The sequence below is a fragment of the Bidens hawaiensis genome, unplaced genomic scaffold, assembly GCF_021521415.1.
Source record: "Bidens hawaiensis isolate Kalapana, Puna unplaced genomic scaffold, B.hawaiensis_p1.1 tig00008505_1, whole genome shotgun sequence".
In the NCBI taxonomy this organism is placed as follows: Eukaryota; Viridiplantae; Streptophyta; class Magnoliopsida; order Asterales; family Asteraceae; genus Bidens; species Bidens hawaiensis.
The window spans coordinates 587,486-594,537 of NW_027491606.1; the positions used below are offsets into that span (position 1 = coordinate 587,486).

The 7,052-nt window shown below is 36.2% G+C and overlaps 1 pseudogene; it reads right to left on the reverse strand.

Moving 5' to 3' along the window:
• Positions 1 to 657: 657 nt before the first annotated feature.
• On the reverse strand, positions 658 to 2,968 carry LOC143529153 (glyceraldehyde-3-phosphate dehydrogenase, cytosolic-like; annotated as a pseudogene).
• Positions 2,969 to 7,052: the final 4,084 nt, after the last annotated feature.

The window sequence follows — 7,052 nt, forward strand, 5'->3', positions numbered from 1 at the left end:
AATTTTTTACGGGTTTGAGATTTGTATCCGATAACATAGCCTCATATATTCGATTATATACCCGGGTAACCTGATGTACACCTAACATTTTCTAACATTTTTTTGGAACTTATACATATGGATATTGGAATTATGTTTTAAAATATCATGGGTGTTAGGTTGTGTTGCGCTGTCGCATGTTTTGCAAGATAAACAAGCAGGTCTTAATGAAATTATAATTAAATAATTTGGTTGTTTACTAATGACACTGTAACTATGTATATCTTAATTTACATCACAAAGTTGTTTTTTTTGTTTTTTAGTTTTTTTTTAGAATTAGGTGTATCATGAAACTTAGTGTTGTATCATGTCAAAACCTAATAATATACCCGAAACCCGCGGGTTATCCGATACCCGAAGTGTTTGGGACGGACTTTATTAACGGGGTACGGGTTTTGAAATACTTAAACACGACCCATTGCCGTCCCTATTTTAAATAAAAAGGCAACAGATCGCTTTTTAAAACCAATGGGGTAATGTATAGAAAGTAGGTTGTTTGAGGGGCCATTCTCATGCTAATTTAAGAATAGCAAACACCATTTAAGCCGAATCAAACTATTCCATTTACTCAAAAATTGCGAACAAGAGGGAGCCGAAAAACAAAAACCAAAGTAACTACTAACTAGTGTTTAGCTCAACAACTTGACAACATGGAAGCATAACTAATCTGCGCACATTGCATTTATAACTAGCAGTCTTCAAGCTTTGGCCATATGTCAACAACGCTGTTACTGCAAAATGTACCAACCTGAAAATATATATTCACTGTAAAACAAATTCAAAAACAAGAATGGTACCTGTATCCCCATTCATCGTCTTACCAAGAGACATTTTTCACAAAATTGCTGTTGTTGAGGGCAATACCGGCCTTTACATCAAATATGCTAGATCTGCAGTCGCCCACAAAGTCGGTTGACAACATCATCCTCGGTGTAACATAGGATTCCCTTTAAACTTCTCGGCCCTACACAAAACAACAATCCCAACAAATCAAATACTCACAACATTATATAACTTAGTACAAGTGCTTTTAGGGTGATTTTTTTTAATGTGAATTGAATATAGAATCAAAGTTACAATATGGCTTTCTCAAGTTCCCGTTTACACTTGTACTTTTTTCCTTTGTTTGTTTTTGTCCCAACCAAATTTGATACGTGGCACCCTTAAATTTTTGTTTTATGTTTTCTTGTAAGCTTTAAAATATGATGTTTTTTAAATCATATTCTGAAAGTCTTGCGACGTGATTATTTGTTGTCTATGTTTCGATATGTTTCAAATATTAGTTTCATTCAACACTTATTTTTTGTGATAATGCTCAAGTCATCAAGCCATGAGCATCGAAGCTGTCAAAACTATTTCAAGGTTTTGCTTGTTTATAGCTCTTTTTCTCTTATAAACTTTAAAATATGATGTTTTACAAAATTCAAGATTTAACGTTTTCATGTGCTTATAACAAAGTGAATTTTTCTCGTGGAGTGAATACTAATGTCAAGTCATCGAAACCGAGCCTTACAAATTTTATCACACCTATTATTCATATTATCATCAAATTCTTACTTGATAGCAGCCTTGATGTCATCATATGACGCGGGGTTCTTAAGTCTAGCAGTAAGGCCAATGACCGATACATCAACAGTAGGAACACCGAATGGCATCCCAGTAAGTTTCCCATTAAGAGCAGGAAGGACTTTTCCAACAGCCTTAAAAAATCAACAATGAATTCAGGAAAAGAAGATACATTTATAATACATGTGCAATTAAAACTTAACAAAAAGCTATGCACCATACCTTAGCGGTCCTGTGCTGCTGGGAATAATATTAAAAGAAGCAGCTCTTCCACCTCTCCAATCCTTCATTGAGGGACCATCAACAGTTTTTTGAGTTGCTGCATAACACTTAATAAAACAAAAACAATTTGTTTTGGTATAACTTGCACTAAAAGGCAGAGACGATATCCTGACCGGTGATTGAGTGGACTGTAGTCATAAGACCTTCCACAATTCCAAATTTGTCATGAATAACCTGTGCATATAAAAACCAAGATTGTTAAACTCAAAACACTTAACATCACACTTGACATGCACGTTAGCAAGTATGACGATAAATGAACCGAACAAACACTTAAACCGACATAATTTCTTGTTCATGTTCTTTCATTTAAGAAAAATGAACATAATTGACCATGAAATTACCTTTTAGGTTAAATTTATATAATAATCTTTTTTCATATATGCCGTTCAAGAACTAGACGTTTGTTTTGTCCGTTCAGTTAACTGAACGAACATAAAATTTTGTTCATGCTAAATAAATAAGCGAAAAATAAATGAACCTCTAATCAAACGGTTTTTGAACATTTGGTTTGTTTATATCCCTAATAACAAGTAGTGAATCAACTTTTGCGAGCGGAGCAAGACAGTTAGTTGTGCAGCTAGCATTGGAAACAATGGTGATATCATATTTGTATCCCTTTTCATTTACACCCATCACAAACATGGGAGCATTTGCACTGGGAGCTGAGATCACTATTAGACTAGAATATAAATTGAAATATGTAACTTATTGATTTGTAACTTTTATGTTAATTGCTTGTCTTTATTTTGTTTGATCTTGGCCTATTGTTAAGTCTTGATCTAAGTCTTTTCTCTAGTATATGTAACCACACACTGTGAATAAAATATTTAAGTTGGTTTGATAAACTTATTATGGTATCAGAGCCTAAAGTGCTCCGTCTAGCTCTTTCCGATCCCAACTTCCGGCAATGGTTTTCACCACCTCCTGAAATTAATTAACAGCTTGTTACCGCCTCAAATTTCTCCACTAACTTACTTCCATCACTAAAATATTTTCTGGCGACGCACTGTTTCGTCGGCCCACTGTTCCCTTCCACCACTACAATATTTTCCGGCGACGCACTGTTTCGTCGGACCATTGTTCCCTTCCACCACTAAAATATTTTTCGGCGACGCACTATTCCGTCGACCCACTATTCCCCTCCACCAATAAAATATTTTTCGGCGATGCACTATTCCGTCAATTTCCGGCGACGCACTATTCCGCCACTATTCCCCTCTACCACTAAAATATTTTCCGGCGACACACTGTTTCGTCGAACCACTGTTCCCTACCACCTCTAAAATATTCCGACCGACGCACTGTTCCGGCAACCCACTGTTCCCCTCCACCAATAAAATATTTTTCGGCGACACACTGTTCCGTCAATCCACTGTTGTCTCCACAACTAAAATATATCCTGGCGATGCGCTATTCCGTCAACCCACTGTTCTCTCCACAACTAAAATATATTCCAGCGATGCACTGTTCCGTCGCTCAACTATTCCCTCCACCACTAAAGTCCTTCCAAAGACCCACACGCGACGCTGCCGAAGGCTTTTTTAAGAAGATATGTCTTCTCTCACGATCGTCCATCTTGCGGGGGGCATATTAGACTAGAATATAAATTGAAATATGTAACTTATTGATTTGTAACTTTTATGTTAATTGATTGTCTTTATTTTGCTTGATCTTGGCCTATTGTTAAGCCTTGATCTTAGTCTTTTCTCTAGTATATGTAACCACACACTGTGAATAAAATATTCAAGTTGGTTTGATAAACTTATTAATCACAACCTTCTTTGCACTTCCCCTATTAACATATAAATCAACAATCAGATACATATTTACTTCACCTCCACTAAAAGTGATGACGTGGGTACCCCTACCCACTCGTAAGCTGGGGAAGCTTAGGAATATAAAAGCAGCAAACACAAGCTACCAAATGGGGAAGCTCGAAGCTTCCCCAACGAGATTTCTAAGTTGACCAAGGGAGCTCTTGCTACAGTATAACCGCAGAAAGTCATGACTGACATAAAGCTGGTACCTGCCATAAAGCAATAGTGACGACATGGCAGAGAAAGACAGAACATAGGTTGCATGGAAATGGCATTACCAGTCTGCATAAGCTGAAAGAGGAGCTGACCCTTCCTTTCCCCTTAAAAAGCTTAAGCTTCCCCGGAGAAGCTTTCGACTGCCTATAAAAGGAACATTTCAGCCAAAGGTATTCTCATTCTCATTCACCATATTTCTCTATACTCTCTTATTCTTCATACTCTCTGATCAATCCTCGTATCATATCACTGATTCTCACGCCGGAGGTTGATCGTAGGAGACCCCCCCTACGGTGAGACTAACCAGTCGTGTTTTCTTTGATCTTGGCAGGTTAGGAAGATCTATTAGTGACATACTCTTGAAACGTCATACCTTTATTGTTAGCTATACTCGTTGTAGCAACAACTAGCACCCACAGTGGGGCTGGCGCTACGTAGAACAAAGATTCCGGTAGTTTCAATTTCATTATTCTCAAGTATTGTTATTTGATGGCTAAAAAGAGTAATCCTAACAAGAGTGTCCCTCCGAACGATGATCAGCCACATGATAACCCCTCACCGGAGGAAAACATTGGCTGTAGTTTGCCAGAAACGAGCAGACCATTGGTCACTTCATCATAATCATTTTAGTCCCAAACACCACCCTCGTCTAGAAGTGGAATCTTCTCTCCAAGGGATGATTTTTTACTACCCGTAGAGAGGATAAATATGACGCCGGAGGGTGTTAAACGGAACTTCATCCAGCTCAGGGAGATGATGAACAATTATTGACGTGTGTGAATATATATATAAATTTGGATAAAAGCTCCACACAAATCGGGTTTTAAAAATAGGTTTTCACCTATAACTAAACCACACACGAAAGGCAAGTGTACCTATCGTTTGTAATAAAGCGTTGGCAAGAACCGAGTGTCAATCCATGGACACGGCTAATTTTTGATACTAAATCTTTGTAATTGAAAAACCGAACAAATAGATCAAAGTGAATTTTTAAGCTAATTAAACTAACATACAATCAAACAAGACAAATAAAAAGACAAGAACAATCAATCCAACAAAACTACCTAGACATGAATCCACTCCACCAATATGATAAAATAGCAATAATATGGTAAAACATCATGAATCTAAACATAAATACTATATTACAATTAAGCAACCTAATACTAACAAATAATCATCATGATGGGTTTTCAATCAAGAAATAAACATAGACTAACTTGTTTGTCAAAACAACAAAGTCTCATAATCAAGGAAAGCTAGCATGAACAACATTCTAACCACCTAAGATTATACCAAACTAGCTAAACTCATGAATTAAACATCAACTTATGAAACTTTAACTAGCAAGTCATCACCAAGTCAAGAATCATAACAACACTCATCAATTTTCCAACATCAAGTATAGGGTTTCATGCTCATCAAATATTATAACCAAGCTAATCTTTACTAGTCATTCCTAACTTAGTAATGTAAACAAAGAAAATGAGCATTCAAAGTTTACAAACTAACATCTAGAACATAGTTTTCCAACATGAATGCCTAAACATTTGTAAGACTAACAAGATATGCAATTCTAACAAGCATGAACACCATCAATATCAACTCATAACTTCAACATATTCTTGAAAGAAAACCAATTTACCATAATCATGCATAGATAATAAATCACATTAGTAAAAGCTTCAACATTGTCTAGATAGTTAAGGTATTTAGCCCATAAGGGTTAATACAACAACAATCAAAATAACAACAAGCTTACAAATCATGTTTAAGAACAAATAATTGTAGACTAGATGAACAAAGATTGAAATTATGGATGATCCAAGGATGATGAAAGGCTTCTAAGATGCTTGTTAATGAGTTGAAGTCACCAATTGTTTTTGAGAGTTAGAAAAAGTGGGTTAAAACTCTCTGGAACTCCCCCCTCTTTCTCCTACGTGAATGGCCTCTCTTTATATTGTAAAAAGGGAGACATGATCATGTTTGTAGAGAGACATGGTCATGCTCAAGCAAAATCTCGATCTAAGCCTCCAATTGGTTCTTTTGTCTTCTCGATACTGCAATATCACATCTTCAAGGAGTGTACACATGTGCCTAATGGTTAAAAGAGTAATCAATAGTGTATGCAGCTGGCTTAATGCTGAATATGGGAACCACGACTTCTTTCGGAGAAAGGGGCAGTGGCTGGTTTGCTAAGAAAGTAATAACATGATCATGTCATTTGAAAGACATGATCATGTCTTCTCATGAATGTTCAATTCCTTCAGTAGCCCCTCCATAAATTCCATAATTCAACAATAACCCCTCAACAAACCCTGGAAATTCAAAATTCGATATATAAGTATATTTTTCCATTAAATTCCCACCAAAGTGTGTAAAATAAGGTAAAAGATGTGCAATAAATATGAATAAATTTGGGCACATCAAACATCCCCACACTTAAACTTTGCTTGTCCTCAAGCAAATGAAACAAACTCCATAATAGCAAGAATAACCCGTAAGCAATAATCATTCAAAGTTTAAAGGATTTACAAGCAAGCACTTTATGTATTTCCAAACAAGCCTAATAAGAATTAAGACATAATCTAGAGAACATTACAATTTGTCATCACATTCCCACCTTGCAAACCTCACAATGTTCACTCATACACTCGGCTATATTTAGTGATCATGCGTGTAATAGTGCATGTTGAGAACACTCGATGCCAAGACGATGACTAAGCAAGGCATAGGCTTGTTTAAGGGTCAAATCAAACCGACACATACATGGCATAAAACACGAGTACTCGAGGGTTGTAACTTGGCTTAGGGTTAGGGTGAGGAATTTTTTTTGGAAAAAGTGACTAAACGGCTAGAAAATCTGGAACTAAGTTAGCTACAAAACGAAATCTAACTAACTAAACCAAATGGTTTAAACGGGCCGAGAGCTAACGAACCAAAAATTTCTCTTTGAAATCAAGTTTCACCTAATATATGATGAACTATCTTCATAACTTCTCTTCTTTTCTTCCAAAGCTGCTTTTTTTTGTTTTGTTTTTTTTTTTTTTGCATAGATAGTATACAAATAGGTACACTAAAATTTCACTTTGAGAGATAGCATTGTGCTTCTAAAATTCCCAAGTGCTA